The sequence below is a fragment of the Aegilops tauschii genome, chromosome 7 (genome assembly GCF_002575655.3).
Source record: "Aegilops tauschii subsp. strangulata cultivar AL8/78 chromosome 7, Aet v6.0, whole genome shotgun sequence".
In the NCBI taxonomy this organism is placed as follows: domain Eukaryota; kingdom Viridiplantae; phylum Streptophyta; class Magnoliopsida; order Poales; family Poaceae; genus Aegilops; species Aegilops tauschii.
In genome coordinates, this window is record NC_053041.3 from 388,343,947 (window position 1) to 388,367,540 (window position 23,594).

The 23,594-nt window shown below is 45.4% G+C and overlaps 1 pseudogene; it reads right to left on the reverse strand.

The window, feature by feature from the left end:
* Positions 1 to 16,726: 16,726 nt before the first annotated feature.
* On the reverse strand, positions 16,727 to 17,665 carry LOC141026604 (NADH-ubiquinone oxidoreductase chain 4-like; annotated as a pseudogene).
* Positions 17,666 to 23,594: the final 5,929 nt, after the last annotated feature.

Consider the following 23,594-nt stretch of genomic DNA (forward strand, 5'->3'; position numbering starts at 1 on the left):
TTTAAGGAAAATACATCCTCCATGGATAGGCTGATGTCGGTCTTGGGGGAAACTAGTGTTTCCACAGGTGAACCCTCCGTTAACCAACTCGAAAGAGATAGTTATACGGAACAACGCCACCTGTGTATAAGTGCTATCCGAGCTGAAATGCTTGAGCAATACAAGAAGGACGTTGGCAAGCGTCACTTCTTAATGCATATTGCTTTTTTTGTGTACAAAGTATACAATCAGGGGAGGATGGAATCCGATCTTGATTCCATCTGTCACCATTTTGAGATCGAAGAGTCCTCATTGCAGGATCTCGAAGAATTTCTACAGGATATAAAGCGCAATAAAAAAATATTGCGAGAATTTTTTTTAAGGAAATGGCCATAGGAAGCAAGCAAGTTTTTCATATAGTTGTTTTTGTGTAGTGATCTCTGTTCATGGAGATCACGAGGCCACTGATACCCGAAGTGGTTAGGTGGGATAGAAGAGAGGGAAAGCGGGCTTCTATCACATAGTTCTCTTTCAGGGTACATAGGACGGCCCTCTCGTCATTACCTTTTGTGCTTACCCGTAGCTAGCTGTGCCTGAAGTCATGGATGATGCTATTCCCACTGAGAGATGTGCTGCAAAATGGAAGCTGTGTTAGTCCTCGGCTAAAATCATCTTACCTTTATTAAAGACCATATATATCCATATGTAGATAGAAGAGGGGATATAGTCGTTCAAAGCTAAGGTGAGTCTGTTCCAGCTAATTCCTCAGATTCCACTTTCCTGTCTGTCCATGTAAAAAGGAGTCCAGCCCACAAGGAGAGGGAATCCACAATAATATCTATTTTAGATGCTTTCTACTATGTTTCAAGTGATCAAAGAATAGTATCCTTAGACAGAACTGAAATAGCAGATGCAGATTCGAATGTTAAGGTTATTAAAGCTTAAAAGAAAAAGCAGTCATAGGTTAGGTGACTAAGAAAAGAATGTGGAAAGGGTCACGGATAGGATTGGTATATTAGTTTCAGCTATAACAGAGATTTCTCAGCATGTTTCTATCTGGTTGGTATCCGCTGGTACCATTCATTGTGAGTGCTTTTAGGGGTTTCTCAACTCTCGGCTATTTTCACCATCTAAATGATTGCATCTTCCCGTTCTCACAATTTCTCAAAGGTTATTGTATTGATACTATGGAATTTAGAGTTAAAAAACAATAGGGTTCAATTCGATTCATTTTGGAAACTCTAGCGGGGCCATCCCAAATTCCTCTCAGCTGTCATAATTGAATAAAAGGGATCGTATAGCTTTCCAATCCAGCAACATACATCTATCACCTAGGCATAACTGCCAACATCAGTATGCAGAAAGAATCTGTTTAGAACGGTTTAGAGTCGGAACCAAGGCAAGATATCCAGGATTCCGTATAGTAGAGGAACGAACACACTGGGCTTTCCCTTTCAAATAGACGACCTGGAGACAGATCAACACAGCCAATGCTTCTTTTAGACCTAGAACCCGGACCAGAACATGGAAATGGTTACAAGGCATCGAACGGCACTTGTCCTATCATACCTTCTCTTGTGGCTTTAGACTGTGTATATACTTGACCTTGCCAAGCAGAAGAAGCGGAAGCCCTATTGGAATCCGAGTCAGGGTCATTGTTGTTACAGTTTCCCCTTTTGGTAAAGGTTGGGTTGAAGGGATTGGGATTGGCTTATCGAGATGTGCGTGTATCTCATATCGTTCTAGTGACTCCGCTTTCCTGACCAGGGAACTGCTATCTCAAGGATAGTCAAGTCCCGGATTCGAAAGTCGACATGATACGCTTGATTGGTCTGGCATCGCCGGTTTCGCAGGATCACTTATGCTATTTCGAGAACAGAACCTGGCCCATGGGGAAGAAGTAGTAGCCAATGCCGAAACTACTTGCTTGCTTTTACTTTCCGACGCCAATGCCAACAAGTGCTTTCCTGACTCGAGAACGAGTACATACGCTTTCTCCGATGCTTGCTCTTGTTACGAGCTTCTACCCGACCGATTAGCCCAGAGCACTAATACGCTTTCTTTCCTCGAACAAGTACCTTTCCTTCGAACGAGAATGCCAACTGCTTCCTTCCAACAATCCAATACGAATACGAATGTACGAATGACAGGCCATTCCCCGGAGTAGAGTAGAAATGAATTCATTCACATCTGCTAGAAACCAGAGCCTGAGCTATGAACCGATCTAAGAGCGGACAAGCAAGCCTATTCCTATTGTTTTGGGTGGCAGATTCCATATGTTATTTCTCATTGCGAATACAGATTCTTCTTGTACCGTAGTAGCTCGACTGCTTTCCTGACTTGACTCGATAACTGCTTTCGCTTCCCCAATCCCAGAGCATCCAAGAGATTCGTTTCCACACGCCTGATCCGCAGTTCGATTCGTGCCGGTGCCGGCAAGAGATCCTGTTCCTGTTGGGCAAGGGATTTGATAGCTAGAAAAACAAGCGGCGGATTCGATTCTTTCTTTGATAGCAGAACGGGATATTCCACTCTTTTAGATGCGCACCGCACTTCATCAGTAGAAAAGCCCGGCGCCTGAAACCCAAGCTCAAAACCACCCTTCCTTTAGTTGGACCGGCATACATATCTTATCTCGTAAGAAACCGGGGAATATTGATTTCGAGTAAGCATCGTATCCTGATCCTGCTATTGATGTAGATTTAGCCACACCAGCACCTGGGCCCGCAACTGCTGCCTCTGTAATCGAGGAATATCCCGTCCCGGATTTGCCCTAAAGTATTATGGGATATCTATTATTATTGGCAACTTGTTTAGTTCCCGCAGAAAGAGATGCGCCATAGTATCCCTCGGGCATGGGCCAACCACCAAGGCCAGGAACTAGAACAACTCGATACTTTCCACCATCCACAACCCTTGATTTCTCATATTTGTGCAACGGCTGTTCTGGCACTATTCTCCGATTTCCACCCATTGTTCACATTCTATATACCTTGCCCCCTCCTCCCAACTTCATCACACCCGCCTTTTTAACATTGTTTTGAAACAAAGGAAACATGCAACTGCCCGTACTTTCCCACTTGTATAGCCCACCACTTAATTAATGCGCGACCTGATGCGGGTCATATTGGATGATCAGCGAACCTAATTATATTCACCTGTAGCCAATGACCAATACATAATCTCAGAATCCTCACCCAGCTCGGTTGATTAGATCTCCCTTTAATTCATATATGCTACTTCCGGTCCGGGCATAAGTGGAAACCCATTGATCTCGGGATCAGGACTCGAACTTAGAAGCTCTTCCTCTTTTAGCAACCGGATTGCTCCTCGCAATAAATATGGCTCAGGTGTTGGATCAATAGCTCCTGTTTAGGAAGGATGTCATGGGCCCCCAAGCATCCCCTTAAATATGGTGAATGAAGAGAATTGGACCAGTCCTTGAATAGGAATGATGGGTATCGTTGTCATAGGGCTATGTTTCTGTCAGAGTCTAGTGGCACCCTTTAAAGTAGTCTGGCTGGATTGCTGCTGAATAGCTTGATGGGTCAGGGCAGATTGATAGGGAAAGAACCCTCGCCATCTGGAATCACTATCTTCCGTGGATGTTCTCGTTCTCCTTCTCTCATTTCTGTGATCGTATAAGCTAGATAGGCTTCTGTAGTTTCCGGGTTGCTGGGTTCCATTTTTCTTTGCTTGCTGCATATCTCACTCAATCCCTTGCTTTCGAGAATAGCATTTCCCTAGCGCTAGTTGTGGGTCAGAGTTGACAGATCAGAAGTAGAATACTTGACTTCTCTAAGACGCCAGGAGGGAACAGAACAGTCATGCAGAAGAGAGAAGCAGGTGAGGATGGGACCCGGAAATGCATTCGATTTTCTCGAGTGAAGTAGTTGAAAATGTACCACCCTTTACGGGATCTTCTCTGGTGCGCCAACCCTAGAATTTCATATTATGATGGCGCTGGAACTGGATCACTCCACTCCAGAGGCAGGTAAGCTTGCTCCTTGCACTGGCACTGGCTTGCTTCGCCCAGATAGGGCTTCTGTTGGTCTCTCTTTTTCACTATCACTGAAATCCACCTCCTCTTTAGAAAAATGAGAGCTGCTCTTTGGTAGTTTCGGTAGTCCCAAGTAAGCTATCGACTCTGGTGTCCAATCAGTTCTGAAGTCTGGCTTGTCATTGGAAAAGGTAGCAAAGAATATCGTATTAAGATGTCGGTAGTACAAAGCAAGCTACTTCGTCTGTTCACTCAATTGGCTCCCTAATCTTGCCTTTCAAAGAAAGGATAATGCGTAGGAGTGAAGCAGTTGACTACTGTGTCTTGAGGAGTTCTGTACCGTACCCTGTGTGTCCGATCGAGTTCTGCGGTCTACGGCTGTATCCGACCAATTATCCAAGGCGCGGTCCACCTCTTTCTATGCTTCAATTTAGTGACGCAAGTAATGGTGGTGTTTGTTGTACTATATGTACTGGGTTCGTTCTCTTGTTGTCAGTATGTATTGAACTACCGCAATACAGGACTAGTGGGCCCCCCGTCTATCTATTAGCCGTCTATCTATTAGACCTATCTAGAAGTAGAAGTTCGTTGCATTCCCGGAGATGTAGAATCGAGTGTTTAGCTTACCGGGCATTGTGCTAAGTTTGCATCCGAATCGAAATCTGGCGCTACTACTCAAACGCGAAAGCTAGGGAAGGGAATAGAAGGGCGGGTAGATCAATGTGATGATAGCACCACGCCAGGCACCGAAGACGAAAGCGAAACATCGTCGGTAACACTATACGTTGTAGTCTCGCATTATCCACTGGATCCGCGGCTAACCATATATAATGCTCAATGCTATGCAAAAGCAATAAAGGGGAGATTGTCTTCTAACTAACTATATAAGTAATTTATATAACTAGATGATTCTCGTTCAAAAGATTCTTCCCATTATCATTATATAGAGAGGCGGAGGCGCGTAGCAATAAAAAAGCTTGCTTGTTGGGCTGATGAGGCTCGAGAAAGACTGTGAAGTGAAGATGCGCCATTACCGAAACCATTTCTTTGCTTTGGGCGAAGTTCCTTTATAGGGAGCTCACTTCCTTGCTTGGTTGGTTGGTTGAACTTGCTTTTTAGGTGCGGTGCGTGCGGGTCTAGTTTCATTTATGAGTGCTGCGTATATTTCCGTTAGTAATGGTTTTGAGCTTGGGAAGAAGGGATATGGGTATGGCATCATCCCATATTTGATCTAAGGCTAGTTCTGTGTGTGCAACTACTATCTTATCTCAATATCAGGCTAAGGCTTGGCTAAGTGCTCTAGAGGTTTTCCTTATTGTCCTGGTTCTTACCTCAACAGGGCAGGGGAGATAGTTGGAAGTTGAATAGTCGTATCGTATCAGTTCAGAGAATCCCTGTTGAATGGCTTGGCTTTCAGTGCGAGTCTAGTTGACTGATTCCTAGGCTAGCTTCTCCTTATGTGCGGGTCTAGTCTACAGAACAGATGAAGACCCAGAACCGAGGAGAACAGAACGAATACCGATCTCAGAGCGGACAATCAATCCCAGTTCCTAGTTTCCTTCAAGCAATAGCCTGCCTGTTCCCGTTCTTCGTGTAGCAAACCTCCTATAGTGGATACGACTGAGAACGAGCTTGACTCCACTCACTGCAAAGGAACAACTGATTCTCCAATTCCGTGGTTTGTTTTCCTTTCATTCTACCTACCTTCTTTTCACCGGAGGCATATTTGATACGTTATTTAACATTCCGAAGAAAGTGCAAACTTCCAGATCTGAAGGAATGGCAAGATCAGAGATCCATTTTACGCTGGGGCCTGGCCAATGGGGAATCAGTAGTACTCGACCTTTGCTTCAGAAATCCACTGTTGCTGAAGAGAAGAGAAGAGATTTCTAGCGCGCACTCCTATCCGAGTAGAAAGACAGCCTACACTCACTGTTGGCAATGGAAGAGACTAGACTCTTTCCACACTTAAGATCCCAAGGGACAAGACAGATCAGATCTTTCTCTTTAGCCGGTCTCGTGTTAGATCCTATGATTTGGTTAGTTAGCCTACGAGAACAAGTCACAAGTTTTTTGTTTGACTATGCATCCAGTTCGTTGCTATCTCTATCTTAATCTACATGGATATTAACACGCACTATTCTTGAGAGTCAAGACACCGTTTTGCTTTAAAGAGCAAAAAAAATCCCAGATAATTACTAATGCACCGTTGAGTACACAGATTCTTTTCCTGTTCGTACTGGAGTATAGTAAGGAAAAACTGCTTGACCGAATCAAGGTCAAGATAACTAGTGTGATTCCTACACTGGGAGAATCGTGGATATGTAGGGAATAGAGAAATGCCACCCGCCTAAGTAAAGAACTGTTACAAATAAAGAGGAAACTAATAAGGATAAGTAAGAAACAAGAGAAAAGAAACCATATTTGATACCGGAATATTCGGTTTGATAACCCGCAACTAATTCCCCCTCTGGGTAATCTTTCACATTCGGCCAAAGAAGAAATTCGAAAAACTAGAAAGCCTATAGGCTGACGCCAAAGATTCCATAAAAAAAAACCATATTTTGGCTGTGCTTCAACTATACCAACTGTACTTGAACTGTTAGATAATCATAGTCGATAATAACATCACAGCTCCCACCGCTATTGAAAAACCTTACATGAAACCTTAGCTTCATACGGCTCCTCTATGATCAGAAAAAAAAGGACTGTTTCGGTATTATCCCCCAGGTTTATCAGTTGCAGGTGAATCCTGTGAAACATCTCTCTCGAGGCTAGTAACAACACTTGGAAATGAAAAATGAGCTTAGCGGCTGTACCGGGTCAGGACCATAAACACCACGAGCCGGTTAAGCAACAGAAGCTGTGGGCGAAAGCACACTCGTCATTCTCAGACCTGCGGTCGAGGTACGTGCGAACAAGTTCCCATTCTCTATGTTTCATGGCCTATCAATGAAAGTCGGTATCAGGCTGGCTCGCTTGGCGGGTCGTCTCCTTATATACCTAAATCCTCGTTTCACTCATCTGTAAAGGTCTACCCTTCGAAAGGTAGGTTGAGTTCCCCCGTATGTAGCCAGCCACACTCTACTCGCAGGTAAAATATTGGCGTAGACAACAGAGAATGTGCTAGGTAGGAAACCGAAGGAACTCTTACTATACGAGAATTTGCAATTCAATATGACAACCGATCAGAAGGGATTGGACGATCCCAATGCGTTGCCCTCCTTCGCAATACCGGAACTATCTGACCGAGCTCCATCAACACAGAAAGCGGAAGGGACAGCAGATACGGATAGACTGGATCCGGAAAGGGATTTCAGCCAGTCCTTGCCTATTGCTGGGCTGGTTGTTTTGTCACGGTCCGATTAGTAGAAGGTGAGTGAGTAAGACGAGGCCCCCGAAGCGTAATGTAGAGCTATACTGCTCTTGTTTTTCCTTCCGCCCTGCTTAGGAGAACTTTGTCTAGAACCCACTTTAGCTAGCTTTCAAGGATACCATTACAGATGAGTGAAGCGAGTATACCGTTTCCGGAGCTCCCGAGGTAGCGCGGTAGCGGAAGCCCTTTCTAGTTCAAGCAGTTCCAATTCCTATTCTGCTTCACCGCTTACACCACACTCTATTGGTTCGCCTTGTGGTGCCTTTCGATCAAGGTCTACTTTGGTTGATCCACTTTCTTCTACAGCGCGTTATCCGCATCGAAGTTAGCCAGGTTCCTACCGCTTCTTGATATTATGGATTTTGCAATCCCTGAACGCCAGTGCTTCTACAACCAACGGATACTATTTAACATAAATAATAAGTAGAAATGGACAAACGAGTGTGGCTACACAGAGTGAGGAAAAAAACATGGTGGTACCAGCATTGCGTATCACTCACTATGCTTTATGTAATATGGCTTAAGCAATGGTAAAATGGGAGTCCTGAGCAAAGCACATCTGATCGATATGAATGAAAGATACATCCGTCTTTTCTTCTCCTTCGAAGGTTAGGTATCCGCTCGTTAGTTCAGCGCCGCATAAATACTGACTTTAAAAGGGGCGACTCCCGCCTGTGCTTAAGTTGTTTCAAGCTTGTAAAGACTCGCGATCGGAAGATTGACCTGGTTTTCTTTCAGCGGAAACTCTACCTAATGGTTCAGGAAATGGAAATGGTAACAGCGGCCCAAAAATGGTAAGGTTTTCTTTTCAAAGAAAAAGGAACGCAAAAGTTTCGCGAAATCCTTATCTTTCGGCTTTTTAAAGAAGATAGGCCATTACAAAAACAAGGTATAACAGTCGACTTTCCTATCAGGATTTTACAACCTGAATACCAAGGGACCACTATTAGAAGAGAGCATAATAAGTAAATGCCGACGCCATCTTTGACTTTTTGGATGGTCGGCGGCGCCATAAACTCGATAACCAGCACCGCGGAGTCAAGAAATTCAACTAAATAGAATCCTAAAACAATCTTATTCGAGCACACACGGGACCCACAGCAATGAAATTCACACAAGCGGCAATCATCCGAGCAGAGAATGGAGAAGGGAAATATACTTGAAATTGTTTTTTTCCGAATGAGAAAGCCTTTGGCAAACTCCTTGCAAATCTGTTTTTGCCGGGCACAATAGACATATCTGCTCAGTCACAACATAAGGAACCCCCAATGTTCCTCAAAGCCTACCCGGCCTGACAGCTTTAGTTGAATGATCTGATCCCGAAGCAAGCTTTCTACTTAAATTGCTATGACTGGCCAACTAATGATAGGACTACAATTATAGTAGCAGGAATCATTGATAGATATAGGGCGAAGAAATCAATGGAGAGAGAGCTTTGAACGTCAATTGCCTATGGTTCATAAAGATAGTAGCCCATAGCTCCTTTATCAATTTCCTTCTGAAACTTATCAGGGTCTAAGAATGTTGGAGAAGTAGTATTGCTGCTGTCAGAAAGAATAATGGTTTCTTGCCCATTATGACAAATACTCATTGTTCTGGCCTTCCAATCTAAATTGATTGGACTGTGACGATATAGCCAATCATAACCCAGTATAACATCATTGCTTTCCAATTTCAGTAGCTTGAAGGTGTCTTGAAATGTGTGCCCTTTAATAAGTAGTATCTGCAGTGTAAGCTCCAGTAGTTAATTGACCTCCTCCAGCCACTTTGACAGTAAACAAATGTTTCTGACTCTCATATCAGTGAAGCCCACACCACCATAATCTTTAGGGGTGCATAGGTGTTCCCATCTGACCATGTGAAATTTCTTCTTCTTACTCCCAGTAGAAGTGATTTCTTATTGTATCAACTTTTTTCTGTATTTTGACAGGCAAAGTGTAGCAACCCAGAAGGTACATAGGGACATTTGATAAACATGCATTGATCAATATATCTCTTCCTCCATAAGAGAAATGTTTGCATTGCCAAGAGTCCAACTTCTTTTCTACCTTTTAATGAAAAAAAATCATTAGAAGAGATCTTGTCTTTGCTGATTGGTAATCCCAGATATTATATTTTATTGGAAATTTGCCTATCTCACAGTTATATCAGCTACCCTCTGCTCCTCCTCTACACTCAACCCTACTGTGAAAATATCACTCTTCAAGTAATTGACTTTCATGCCAGACATTTCCTCTAAACAGTAGAGAAGGAATTAGAATCCAGTAATAGACTCCATGTCATTATGCAAAAAAAGCAAAGTATCAGAAGCATATTGCAAATGACTAATCCCCCCTGGTATCAGATGTGGTACTAAACCTCTAATCACACCTGCTTCCTTAGCTCTATCCAGAATTGCAGATAGTGCATCACCTACTAGGTGAAAAAGCAAAGGAGAAAGAGGATCTCCTTGCCTCAAACCTCTGAAAGTAGAGAAATATTCTCGCCAATCTCCATTCATATTCACACACACTTTGCCTCCTTCCACTGCTTGTCTAATCCAATCTATCCACCTGTCAGGGAAGTTTTTCCTATGCATTACCTCTGCCAAGAAAGGCCACTGAAATCTATCATAAGCTTTTTCAAAGTCCAACTGAAGCAAAATTCCTTCAGAGTGAGAGGTTTTCAACTCATGCAAAACTTCATGAAGAATTACACATCCATCCAAAATGTACCTCCCAGGAATAAATCCAGTCTGAAGAGAGCTGATTACTTCTCGAGCCAGAGGAGTAAATCTAAGTGTCAGAGCTTTGGTAATAGCTTTAAACATAACATTTAGAACACATATGGGTCTATACTGTAGGATACTATTAGCATCCTTAATCTTTGGCAGTAGAGAAATGACACCATAGTTTAGTCTGGACAAGTTCAACCTGCCATGATACAGCTCCTGAAGCATTTATATTAGTATATCTCTCAACTGGGGCCAAAAAGCTCTAAAAAGCTAACAGAGAAGCCATCTGGACCTGGAGCAGTATTTGGTTTCATGCTTTTCACCACCTTGTCTATCTCTTCACTCATGAAGTTAATACAAGTGAGGACTGATTTCTGTCATTCATATAATTCAGAAGAGGAAGGCCGGTTGAGTGCTTTCCGCGTAAGACTATTGAGTTTCCAGCTGATTGCCCATATTTTCCAGGATAGGATTTGTCCACTTGATTGAATTCATGTCATTGAAGCAATGAACTTGCTAGCCAGCGTGCCAAAAAGGTTGCTGACTTTGGGTACACAGAGTAGTGGCGAGAAAAGGGCTTGCGCCTCAGCCGTTTCGCTTGATTCGGACCTTGTGGTTGTAGTCACAGGGTACAAAGATAACCCCACAACCATTTGTTGTATTCTTTAAGTCAATCGCTCGTAATATGTGCTAGAATGAGATGAGATCCAGCTCAAAGGTGAAGACCTCATTCTTTGAACCCTCCCGGGCAGTTCCTGTTCTAGCTTCTCTATCTCTAGCAAGTGATACGAACAACACAACATCTTCTCCGGTCGTAGGTCGGTAGGGCTTGCCCTGGCTAAGAAATGGAATAAAAAATTCCCGGTTTCTTGACTGTTTCTGAGATTATTTACCTTTATTTACATGAAGATGCACGGTCTCTTACACTTTTCCTAGCTTAAGTTGGCGGATTGGTAAACAAACGGCTCTGCAGCTCCGTTCGCTTCGGCACCACTCCCTTGCTTCTTATCGAGGTCGGTGCCAACAAACAAGTCCCATTCGAGCAATGGAATCTACATAAGAATGTAATCACTGTTAAGTATTCCACTCACTGATGCCCAGGAAAATGGGCCTCTGAAGAAAGCAAAGACGTGGCCCAGACCGAAAAAGGAACTTGATCACCTGGAGAAGATTTCTTTTCTTTGCTGATTCCTCTCAATGAAATTTGCCATGTTGCACTAAGTTACTTACGGATGTATGCATGCAGTCCGGGAACACTTTGGGGTGAACACCCATCCGAACAAGTAGGGTCAATAGTTCAGCATTTAGGCCGTAACATTTAGCAAAAAACGAATCTGAAACCCAACAAGTGCTCTCCGAACCAAGCTAGATAGTCTCCTATCACTAGGCTCACCAACCAACCTGGACTTTGATTCTTTCTTATTATTCTAACCGGATATAAAAACCATAAGGATTGTTTCCAGCCGAGAGTTCCCATATGACATAAGCGCTCTTGGGTGGGGTGGGCCCTCATTCGCCAGGTCTTTGAGTGCCCGTCGTACCACGTGGTTGGTACACTAGGCTGATAGATACTTTACTTTAAGGATCTGGCACCTTCGCTAGACGGAGAGTAAGCGACTTCTATTAGCACCGGACCGTCGAGTCGAATTTCTCGTGTCATGTGCAACGTCCATCAATGGTGGTTCATTAATGTCCATAGATTTAGACTCCTTCCCCCTTCCCTTATACGCAAAAGATAGAGAGGGGCCCGAACCCAAACCGAGAACGTAAACAGAATTCGACTCACTCTCGTATGGCTCGCCCTCGAGCCCTGGGCGAGTCGGCCGGGTCTTTCCCTCTTGTTCTGTTTCCGCCACGATAAAGACGCACGGAAGAACTATGGTATGCCCAGCGCGTGGAGGATCCGTTGAGAGTGTCCCTTGTCTCGGTAGGGAACAATACCTATTGTCTTGAAAAAAAAAGGTCAGTGCTACGGTCCCCTATTGTTTGATCCAATATTGACCGGTGCGGATCACGTTCTACTACCTCCGGTCCGTGGTTCGACCTCCCGTAGTGGTCCTTGATTTTCTTTTTGAAAGCTCCGCATGGCCAATTTTGCGTACTTGCTCAGCGTGCCCCCCTTTCGTCGAGTGCCCCGCCCGGTTCACAGGGCTGTTGGCCTACCAAGCAAGCACTTGCCCGCTGCTCCTGCCGCCTGCCAAGTGGGCTCCGCGCTCGTTATCCTGACTGTTCTCTCTGCTGGGCCCTTTCCTATTGCTCTAACCATAAGCTATGGCAATTCCATCTCGCACCCACTCTGGCCCGCCAAGCGGGGCCTGAGTGAGCTCAGTGGTCAGCCCCTGACGTTAGGGGTCTTTCGCTTTTGCCAGATCTATAGAGATATTACGAGTCCTCCGTCCCAGATTCCCTCGCCGCGGCCATCTGGTTCACCGGTACTACCAAAAAGTCTCATGCTTACGTTACTGTGACTGATATATAAGTATGATCTCGGACTACGAAGACCCAGTCGTGCTTCTGGTTTCCATTCTCATCATCATATTGAAGGAAACTCCTCGTGCTCTGCCATAAGAACTTGGAGTCCATATCATGGTGAAGGTAAGGTAACGCTGTGATTCTTGCTCAAAAAACTGACCGAACACGTTCGAGTTATTGGCTCGTCCGACCCGGCAGCATTCATGAGTCGCTCGTTCAACTGTCCCTCGGAGACACGGTCGAGAAGTGCCATGCATGGTCGCCCCCCCGTCCTTTCTTTCTCTCGGTCCCACCAGGGTGGGCCCCTCTGGGGTAATAAAGAAATGGATAAAAAAAGGGGACTTCTGCTACGGGCTATGCCACCCATTACTTATGAGGGAAGTCGCATCCGTCCCATCGCAAGCACCTACAATGTCATGATCACATTGGTTTACCCTTTTTTGGTAGTTCAACGGACGGTCGCCCCTCCAACAAGAAAAGGTAGAAATATGGAAACTTCTCTGCCATTTAGATCGGAGAATTTATAGAGGAAATCGGGTTTTAAATTTCCAGAAACCACACGATTATATAGCCAAAGGGAATACGCCGCGCCTAAAATCATCCCAAGCGCAGCTAATGTGGCTACTAAGCTATTTCTTTGGAAAGCTCCTACTAAGATTAGAAATTCCCCGATAAAGCTGCTAGTGCCGGGTAAACTCATATTGGCTAAAGTGAAAAAGAAGAAAATGGTAGAGAAATTCGGCATGGTGCTCACGAAACCTCCATAATATCTAACAAGTCGAGTCTTATGTCGGTCATATAGAACACCAACACATAGAAAAAGGGCTGAAGAAACCAGTCCATGACTTAACATAAGTAAAATGCTACCTCCAATTCCCTGTATGTTCGATAGAGCCTAATATTCCCCCAGAGTACGCCGCTTACCCCCCAAACCGTACAAGATAGTTACCACCTATCATACGGCTTTCTAACTCCACTTCTTTTTCTGGTCGTTCCGCTCTGTCGGATCGATGGTAGTCTCAGAGATCTGGTAACCTCCGACATTTTTGACAACACGCTTCCTGCTTCCGTTTTGAGTTGCGCATCTTTCTCCCTGGGGCATACTATAGTATCACATCGTAGACGCACACCCCAACTCTATCTTCCTTATCAGTGAACCGGAACATAGTGCATAGGTACTCTTCGATGCTGCGAGGACGAGACGAGGTGACATACTACGATCACGCACTGAAGTTCTGCCCTTCGGCTCGGCATATGGAACCTCTCAGCTGCTCCCTCGGGATAGGTAGGCCCACCCCCCCTTTCCCGAGAGGCGGCCGGGCTGTGTTTCCCCTGCGGCCACCCAGTGGCGGCAGAAAACGAAAAAGGGTGGGCTCCGCGCGGTTCGCGTTTTATTGTAAAAAGAGAGCTTTTCATTCTCTTATAGAAGCCCGCGCCCACGCGGGTAAAGCCCAGCGAAGCTGCAGGGAGCACTGAGCAATGGGGGGATGAGGGCGACTCCGCCCACGGGTTGGACCACACCACAGGCAAAAGTCCTTCCACGGCAAGAGAAGGGTGACCGGAACAAGAAAAGGGAGCTAGTCGTTGGAGGGAAGACAAGGCTCGTTCCGTGCGACTCCACAGAAGAGTACGCGCGCTAGAAAAGGCAGCCAGCTTAAAAACGCTAGCTAGCTACTTTTGTAGCCTTATTTAGTTTGGTTGCCTATGCTTGCTCTCCGACGCGCTACGGCAACACCCCCTGCTTGCTTCTTTCTGTTCGACGCGGAGCTCGCAGCCTCCCCACCCTTGCTTAGCGTTCCACTTGTGATCCTGGAGGATTTGGAGAAATGCGCCCGACCATGAAGAATGGATTTTGTATTTTATTTCATGTGAACGGCCCTATCTTGTAAAGAATGGTTTTTCGTGCTATAGACCACGTTGAGAAAGACCAACCAACAACACAAATAAAGACCGTTCCATTTGGGTACCTCGAAAGGGAGGTGCTCCTTATGATGCTACGGACGGCTGTCCGAAGTGCATGCAATGACGGGCTCGGATAGGATAGGATTGTGCGCGCCGGGCCCTTCGGGTGTCCATATTTTGGCCGACCTTAGCGTATATACTATGTTATGCGGCCGTAATATTTTGATACCTTCCACCGCTGTTACGCCAGAAATCCAAGGTTCCACACGAGCTCCTGTTCTGCGGCGTGGTGGCAGGACCGCTAGGGGATTGGCTCCGGGTGTAGGTAGGGTCAAATCCGCAGGGGTCATGCAAATACATAGGCCCCTTCCCTTCTGCCGAGTTGTTTAGAAGGCGCTTTCCGTTCTACGGTCCCTCGGAGCGAAGGGTTAGGCAGGTAGTACGGTCCCTCTGACTTCCAGCTATGTGCTGTGTGCGACTCCGGCGAAGCGAATGAAGGGAAGCTCTTCGAGCTTTCTCCGCCAGCGGCTTATGTAGTGGTCGGCATTCCTACGTGCTCCGACTGATCCCCACTGGAGATTATATGAGGGGTCTTGGAAACTGTCGTGACGCTTTGGTGACGAAGGTCACCGGGGTGACTATGGAAGGATTCCGTGGTAGTCTCTGACTCCCTCCAACTCAATCAATATCAAGAACATGTCGTGAGCATGGGGGTTTGGCCGACTACTAAACTATTGGCTAGGGCTTTTCTAGTTATAGCTTCTATAGTGAGTGGCCCTTCCGCTTTGATCTAGTTGTAGTTTGTATTGTACTAAATTGAACACATATCAAAGAAAGGCGATCAATCAATAAGTAGTTGCCCTTCTCCGGCCTGGGAAAAGCAGCGAACTCGTTAAACAAGGGGCTTTTTTATTCATGGTCGCTACTGTTGTATTGTATATTGTCGGGGGAAGCTACTGCTTCTACGACAGCTCCGCTTCCTCGTCTTGCTTCTACTTTGCTTGTTTGCGCGAAGGCTTAGAGTCCTTTTCGCTAGGTCCAAATTCGTCAAAGCGAAAGATCTGATCCAACGGAAATCCCGCATATTGAGCGCAGCTGATATGTGGCTACTAGGCGCGATCATCCCGCATGCCATAAAAAAATACTTCTTTTTTTTATGGCCCGTCATATAAAGATAGAACAGATATGGATAGAGAGACATTCTATTGATTCGCGAAATGGCTCGTCGATCCAAATGAATCATTCTTCTGGTCTCTCTCTGCCCCCCCCCCCGCCCCAAAACTGACCCACGACACAGCGCCCATTCGTTTCGCGCGCGGGAAGGCAACGAAGTTCTGTTCAAAAGACCGCAGCGGAGTGGAGCAGCCGCGACACGAAGTTCCTTACCTTAGCTGGATCTCGCTGGTGCCACCTAAACGGTAGGTATAGGCGGCGGATGTCTGACGTTTGGAGTTGTCGTTCGTGCACCTGTCCCCAATAGAAGAATGAGTGATCCCTTCCCCTGCGGATCATGGCCTTACCACTAGGTCCCCGATGGCCAGCGGGGGATTCGGTATAGCAGCTCACGTTCGTTTGCGCTTCGCGTTCCCGCTGGACTGGGCACGTGTTAGCTGTAGGAAGTATGGTTACGAAAGTGACTTCGGTTCGCCAGTTCAGGCTCAACTCCTCGCTTTACGTTAGCGGACTTACAGGTCGGGCCGGGGCTCCACGCTCTTTCTTTCTGTGTGGGACGATGCCGGGGAATGTGTCGAGGCGGCGAACAACAACAAGACAACTAACTACATTTGCTTTTTCCCTCCATGAGATGAGCCAGTGCATTGGACCGATGGATAATAGAACTGAGCTGGCCAAACGCTTGGGCGCTCTACATACGATGTAGAAAAAATCAGATACATATCGATTTCTTTCTGATGGATCCAGAATAGATAGATATCTTGTATCATCAATAGATAGAAAGAGGTCAACCCTTATTATTGATAGAAAACCTTTCGATCTATCAGAACAGATCAGGCCATCTATCAATCGATTTGAATCATCTCGCTTTTCGTTCATTTCAGCCACGCCATAATAGCCGCCACAATAAGAAAGAAGCAAGCGAAACAGCTAGAAGCGCTCGCTTCGCCGCGCCCAACAATTCTTATTCACGGGAAAGCCAACCGAAAGATTCGATTCGGACTTCGTAGAGCCGGTGCTGCTGCTGTCTGCGTAGGGCCGTCCCCCACTCCCGTCCCGGGGCGCTAAGGGGTTTTGTTTTAGGAACAGACGGCGGTGTTTTGCTGACGCCTCGAATCGACACTTTTGTTGCGACATGCTAAGTTTTCTCCCCTATTGCTAGTAGGTTGATGGGTCGCACGCCCGGCACACATGTTTTGGCCTTGCTTGTGTGTCCATAACTCAAAATAGGTGACCTAACGGCCGCCGCCCGACTAAACATACCAATAGTCACCAAATTCATATGGGCTACTGAGGAGTAGGCAATGATCTTCTTAAGATCGATCTGTCTTAAAGTGGTCAAGGAAGTATATATTATAGCAATCGCGCTTAGAGTATAAATGAAAGGAGTGAAACAAAGTGTCGCTTCGGGAAACATGGGTATTGAAAATCTTAAAAACCCGTAGGTTCCCAATTTTAAAAGAATTCCAGCCAAGATGACGGATCCAGCCGTAGGTGCCTCTACATGGGCTTCGGGTAACCAAATATGAACTGGTACCATAGGCACTTTGACGGCAAAAGAGGCGAAAAAAGCAATCCATAGAAGGATTTGGCGCCGCTCACTAAATTCAGTGGTTAATAAAATTTGTAAATCGGTGGTTCCTGTTTGGAGAAGAATCAACAGAATAGCTAATAGCATAAAAACGGATCCAAGTAAAGTATATAGGAAAAACTGATATGCTGCCTTGATCTTTCTTTGTCTCGAACCCCATACCCCTATAATGATGGTAGAGTCAGGGGTGGCCCCAAAGCGGAATTGACCGGTGGTAGTTGGTCGAAGCTCCAGTGGGTAGCCACTCCCTTCTCAGGGAACCGTACGTGAGATTTCCGCATCATACGGCTCCGTCCCGAGCTTCCGTCGTCGGCCCTTGTCATTAGACCACTATGCTTGTCTTTTCCGCCTTGACTCTCGAATCTTTTGCTTCTCGGGTGGTGGCGAACAATGCTGCTTGCGTAGCGGGAGATGCCCGCCCATCGTTTAGGCCTGCTTCCTGCCCGAAAGAAGGCTAGCCGGACTAGTGGTAGGGGACCCGACCGTAAAAACCCTACCCTATTCTCGAACCCTCTGCCGAGCTCTACCCTGCCCGCATTTATTTGGAAGGGGGCCAAAGAAATGTCTCCACCTGCTGCCAACAGTCTTTCTTCGGAATTCTACTGAACGGGTCGATCCTCCCCTCCGTTTGTTTTAGCAACTTATCCTAAGGTCTCTTCGCCAAGAACTCTCCGGCAACGACAGAGGAACTAACCTGCCTGCAGTGGCGGGGCGGCTTTTTTTTTAAATAAGACCTGGACGATTATCCCTACCCTCGGTAGCTTACGAGTTTACGTCCATCCCTGGTCGGGTACAGTTTCCTTTATTTTTATCCCTTGTAGCCGTTACCCGAATTCGCGCAAGTGTGTCCACACCCCCCCTGACTTGACGAGGAATTCATTCTCGCGAACAAACACACCCCCTACACACACCTAGGAGCACCCCTTCCTGCATATCCATACAAGACCTGAGTAGGCGGGTCGAGGTCCTACGACGTACCCACTACTCGGAGTACCCTCCCACCAAAAAAAGATGTGTGGTTCGGTGGTTCGACCAGAAATGCTATGCTTACGCACAAGACTACCCCTCTTCCCGAAAGCTTCGCGTGGACCTTTACTACTTTACGACGACGGGGGACCGCCCGTAGGGGGTTTACTGCACAAGGCCCCTGCAGAGGAAAAGCTTGATCCCAGCGAATAGAAGATGCTCAGCTCCGCACAACATAGGGATTGGCACGCTTTCGGAAAGAACATAGAATAGTAGAGGATCCAGCATGCAGGACACGGCGATCATTAGAAATTCACGAATTAGAAATGCTGTAATATACTCTTTCCCAAAACTTCTCATACCAGACCAACCCACTGAAATGCAAATAGGGATCAGAAATGTGGTCAATATCACGAAGAATAATGAAAGACCGTCTATACCCATATACAAATGGATGTTTTCATAAGGAAGCCATCGAAGGCTTTCCACAAATTGAGATTTGGCCGTAGAAGGATCGAATTGTATCCGAGGAACAGGGGGATACAAAAAAGTAATAAGAGAAACGCACAGACCAATCAATCGTATCGGTCTTATTGAAGAATTTGGAATGAAAAGAGGAGTAATGCTTCCTAGCACGGGACAGAGAATAGGACCACTTAGATCGAAATAGCATTCACAGAAATGTTCTAACATAGAGTAGAATTGAACATTGAAAAGATTAGTTGACAACAGTCAATCAAAAGATGGGGCGCAAAATTACTAAACAATAGGGGTCTTTCTGTGCAAGTCAGCTGAACACCGTAATTGATGAGTGAGTAGGTGGGTTAGGTGCACCCCTCACCCAGTGGGAAGTCATGAGGCTAGCCCCCCCCCCCGAATGAAGAAGTAGTGGGGCCCCCTGCCCGCCCACGTATGCGCCTTTATTTAGATTCTAACTAAATATTATACTGAACTTTATCCGGGAATCTTTCTAAAGAATCCATCTGGCAAAACGCAATTTGTCGATTTCAATCTAAGGTGCACCTTGCCTTTTTCAGGTAGCTTTGTTACGCCTATTCAGCTAGGTGGGGCATTGGTCATAGCCGAAGTCGAAGGGAAAAAATAAGGTAATGAGATGATGGTGCCATCAAGAAGTTTTCGACGAACGTAGTAGCGGCCAAAAATGAAACTCTTGCATGAAAGACCGGATTTGACGCAAGATGAATGGCGTTGGGGTTTTTCAAATGAAACCCGCGATCAGAAAGTCACCAACGGAGCCATACAATCTATCTAGTAGTGTGCCATGGCACGGTACTCCGCTTCGGCAGTGGAAGGAGCAACTGTCTATTGCTTTTATCTCATCCAAGATAGTGTCTCGTCTCCCCATAAAATAGATAAGCCTGTAGTTGAGCACCTATCTGAAGGCCCAATCGGCATCAGTAGTTGCACGCAACTCTAAAGAAGACGATGACAGAAAAAAGGACGGCTCGAGAAAAGGTACCTCGAATATATCTAAGAATCCGATGAACTGCTGCAAAGTGAACTGACCGGGGGGCAGCCATGAAAGGCTGACTTTCTTAGGAAAAGCCATTTGGGCAAGAGATCGTCAGATAAACCAAACTGCCGACCTACTGTCTGTACTGCGTCGGATCAGATAATGGTGAGCCATCAGTCGGACGGAGTTTAACGTAAAGCTCCAAGGGAGTGTCAACAGTCTTCTCATAATTGAGTTGAGCTCGAGTGATCAAGTCATGACGTTATTTGATCTGAGATACCAAATATCCACGAGGAGAATGTGCGACCTCCAAGCCAAGAAAAGGCTTAGGGCGCGTCAGCGCCTTCATAGCAAATAATTGATGAAGGCGACACTTGATCAGCGATATGGTAACGGAGTAATCACCAGTCAGTTTGATATCATCAACATACAACAACAGAATAGCACGTCCTCGAGGATAAACTGATACGAACATGGCCGAATCATGATCACTCCGAGCAAACCCTGCCTGGATAACATAACCACTGTGCTGAACTTCAAAAACCGACGCTATCGGGGCTTGTTGAGACCATAGATCGCTTTGCGTAAAGGACAGACAAGAGAAGAAGTCAGAAGGGCAGGTTCTCTTTCATCCGTCTTTTCTAGGTGCGCATCTCCATCTACTAAAAGTAGGGGTGGTTGCCATAGATAGATTGGGTCATTCGTAACCTGAGCAATAACCGATGCTACTACAGCAATAACGGAAATAACCGATGCTACAGCAGAAACTACAGCTATACGTGGCGGCCCCACACGCAGCTTTGTTTAACAAGCATCACCCTTCCTTTCTTTTCAAATGCTTCCTCAGTCAATCAGCAGCTTATTCGATTCCTATTCTTATTAAACATCTGATATAGATGGTGGGAACAATGAAGCAGATTCTTCATCTGTAGGTTGCAATCCGTATGATTTCTTTTCTCGATCTCCTGCTTGTGTTTCACCTCGCACCTAAGCATCACGTTCCTAGGGACAGAGACATCTGCGCTCTAAGGCAATCATAGTACTACCAGCATGGTTACATCGTTCTACGGGCAAGCTTCAACTTCAAAGTCACCTGATTTGGCACCAGCCAAAGGAGTAGGAACAGCAGCTGGGGAAGCACCATTACCATCCATGGGATGCTTTGTGAACAGCCCCCTCTGTTCAATACCGATACCTGTCAGATTCCATAGCTGATGAATCTCTTTCTTTTTCCACTCTTTCCCCGTCACGCAAGACGCTTTTCTGGCACAAACCTAGTAGTTATTTGTCCTGCGGATCTTGGGTGAACTGATGACACTGATGCTCCAAGACCAAGAGTTTTCACAGCCAAAGCTATTGAAGCTGCTCCCTCCCATGAATCACAGCTTTCTGGACGCACTGCTTGAACACCATGGAGCAAGATAGAGAAAAAACTCCTATCCCAGTTGATCGAGCTGAACCCACCCACCGCCGGGCAGGTGCATCAGCCTCTTCTTTCTAGTTTCCGACAGGGCTACCCGCACTAGCCTCTGACCTCTACTCCAAAACCTGAACTTCACAGATCCGAAGCCTAAACCTTCACTACTTCCATCACTTCACAGAGCAGGTCTTGTTTTCAAACTTGCTTTCGGGTTAAGTGCAGAAAATCAATTCAATATTCCTGTCATTGAGGATCTATTAGATGAGCTACATGGTGCACAACAGTTTTCCAAACTTGATTTGAGATCAGGTTATCATCAGATAAGAATGAGAAGAGAAGACATTCATAAATTTTAGGACATATTTTTGTCATTATGAATACTTAGTGATGCCATTTGGACTCACTAATGCACCTGCTACCTTCCAATCTTTAATGAATCATGTTTTTGCTCCGGAAATACCTTTTGGTATTCTTTGATGATATTCTGATATATAGCAAGACCAAACAAGCTCATCTCAAGCATCTAAAGTTAGTCCTGGACATTCTAAGGTCATAAAAACTATATGCTAAGATTAGCAAATGCAGTTTTCCTGTCCCTCAAGTGGAGTATTTAGGGCATGTTATCTAAGGATAGGGTCTATCTACAGACCCCCACAAAATAGTTGCCATCAAAGAATGGCCAGCACCTAAGACTATCACTCAGTTGAGGAGTTTTCTTGGTATGGCTGCAGAAAAAGAAGATTTGTCAAGAATTATGGGATCAATTCTAGGCCACTTCATGACTGTCAAAAAAAAGATTCATTCCAGTGGTCAGATGCTCAAATTGAGGCCTTCACAACATTGAAGAATTGTCTGGTCACTGCTCCTGTTATGGCTTTGCCTGATTTGACCCTACCATTTACTTTTTAAACAGATGCATCAGGTCAAGGTATTGGTTCTGTCCTCATGCAACAAGGCAGACCAATTGCTTATTTCAGTAAAACCCTTGGACCCAGAAATGCAGCTATGTCAACTTATGATAAGGAGAAGCTTTAGCTATTGTGGAATCCTTGAAGAGATGGCGCCACTACTTTCTTGGTTCCCAATTCTTTTTTTGATCAAAACTGATCAACAGAGCCTTAAATACATCACAGAACAAAAAGTCTCTGAGGGCATCCAGCACAAGCTTATGTGAAAATTGCTTGAATTCAATTACAAGATTGAATAAAAATAAATAAAACAAGGTTGCAGATGCTTTGAGCAGAAGAGATTCTCTTATGATGGCAGTCACTGCAGTTACTCCTGCTTGGGCTTCAACTGTAGAAACCAGCTACATTAATGATGATCACTGCAAATCTCTGCTTGAGAAGCTCACTGTATCAGCCAATGCAGCACCCCCTTATACTCTTCATTCTGGCATTTTGAGATATAAAGGAAGAATATATGTGGGATCAGATGCTGTTCTTAAACACCAAATCATTGATTCACTTCACAACTCTCCCATAGGAGGCCATTCAGGCATTGTGGCTACTTATCAAAGGGTAAAAAAGCAATTTTATTGGCGCCAGGCCAGGAGATTGAAACTTTTCTACATGAGTGTGCAGTTTGCCAAAGAGTCAAGGGAGAGCATTGCCACTACCCTGGTCTCCTAGATCCACTGCCATTACCTACTTCTGCTTGGACTGACATCTCCCTGGATTTCTTTGAGGGTCTTCCCAAATCATTGGGCAAAGAAGTCATATTGTTGGTGGTGGACAGGTTCACTAAATATTCTCATTTCATTCCCCTTGCTCACCCTTATACAGTACAATCAGTCTCTCATGCTTTCATGGATAATGTTTTTAAGTGGAATGGATTGCCAAAGTCAATAGTCTCTGATAGAAACTGGATATTCACAAGTAACATGTGGCAGGCCTTCTTCAAAGCACTGCAAGTGAAATTGAGGTTTAGCTCTGCCTATCACCCACAATCAGATGGCCAGACAGAACGTGTGAATCAGTGTGTGGAAAATTACTTGCGTTGCATGGTTTTTCAGCAACCAAGGAAGTGGGCTAGTTTGGATCAAGCAAATGCCACTTGGGAGGATGCCGACTTCATCAAAGGTCTCTTTCCGGAGTTCTATACAGCTCCTATTCGTGGTTGGTGCCCTAATTCCAACACTTGACAATGCTTTGGGAGAGGTATTGTCATATCTGAAGATTACTGTACCTAACTCTCGATTGAATTCAGAGTGCTGCCTTTACTTCATCTGCCGTGAACGGAGCCAAGAGGCTTGCGTTCATTTCTTCAGTTACTCGCCTGTTTACTTTCCCCAGTAGCCCAGGGTCGGGAGCTAGGACTTCTGAGGTGAACAGTCCCTCAAAGTAACCCTGTATCAGAGATGCTAACTGGTCATTACCTTCGATCCTGTTGTCGTTTGAGTCATTCAGAAACTTTATTATGTTCTTCTTTTTTCTCCGTTGCAAAATGATGTGATGAAAGAAGCTCGTATTTCGGTCTCCATGGCGGAGCCAATTAGCCCTTCCTCTTTGCAGCCATTAATCCGAGTG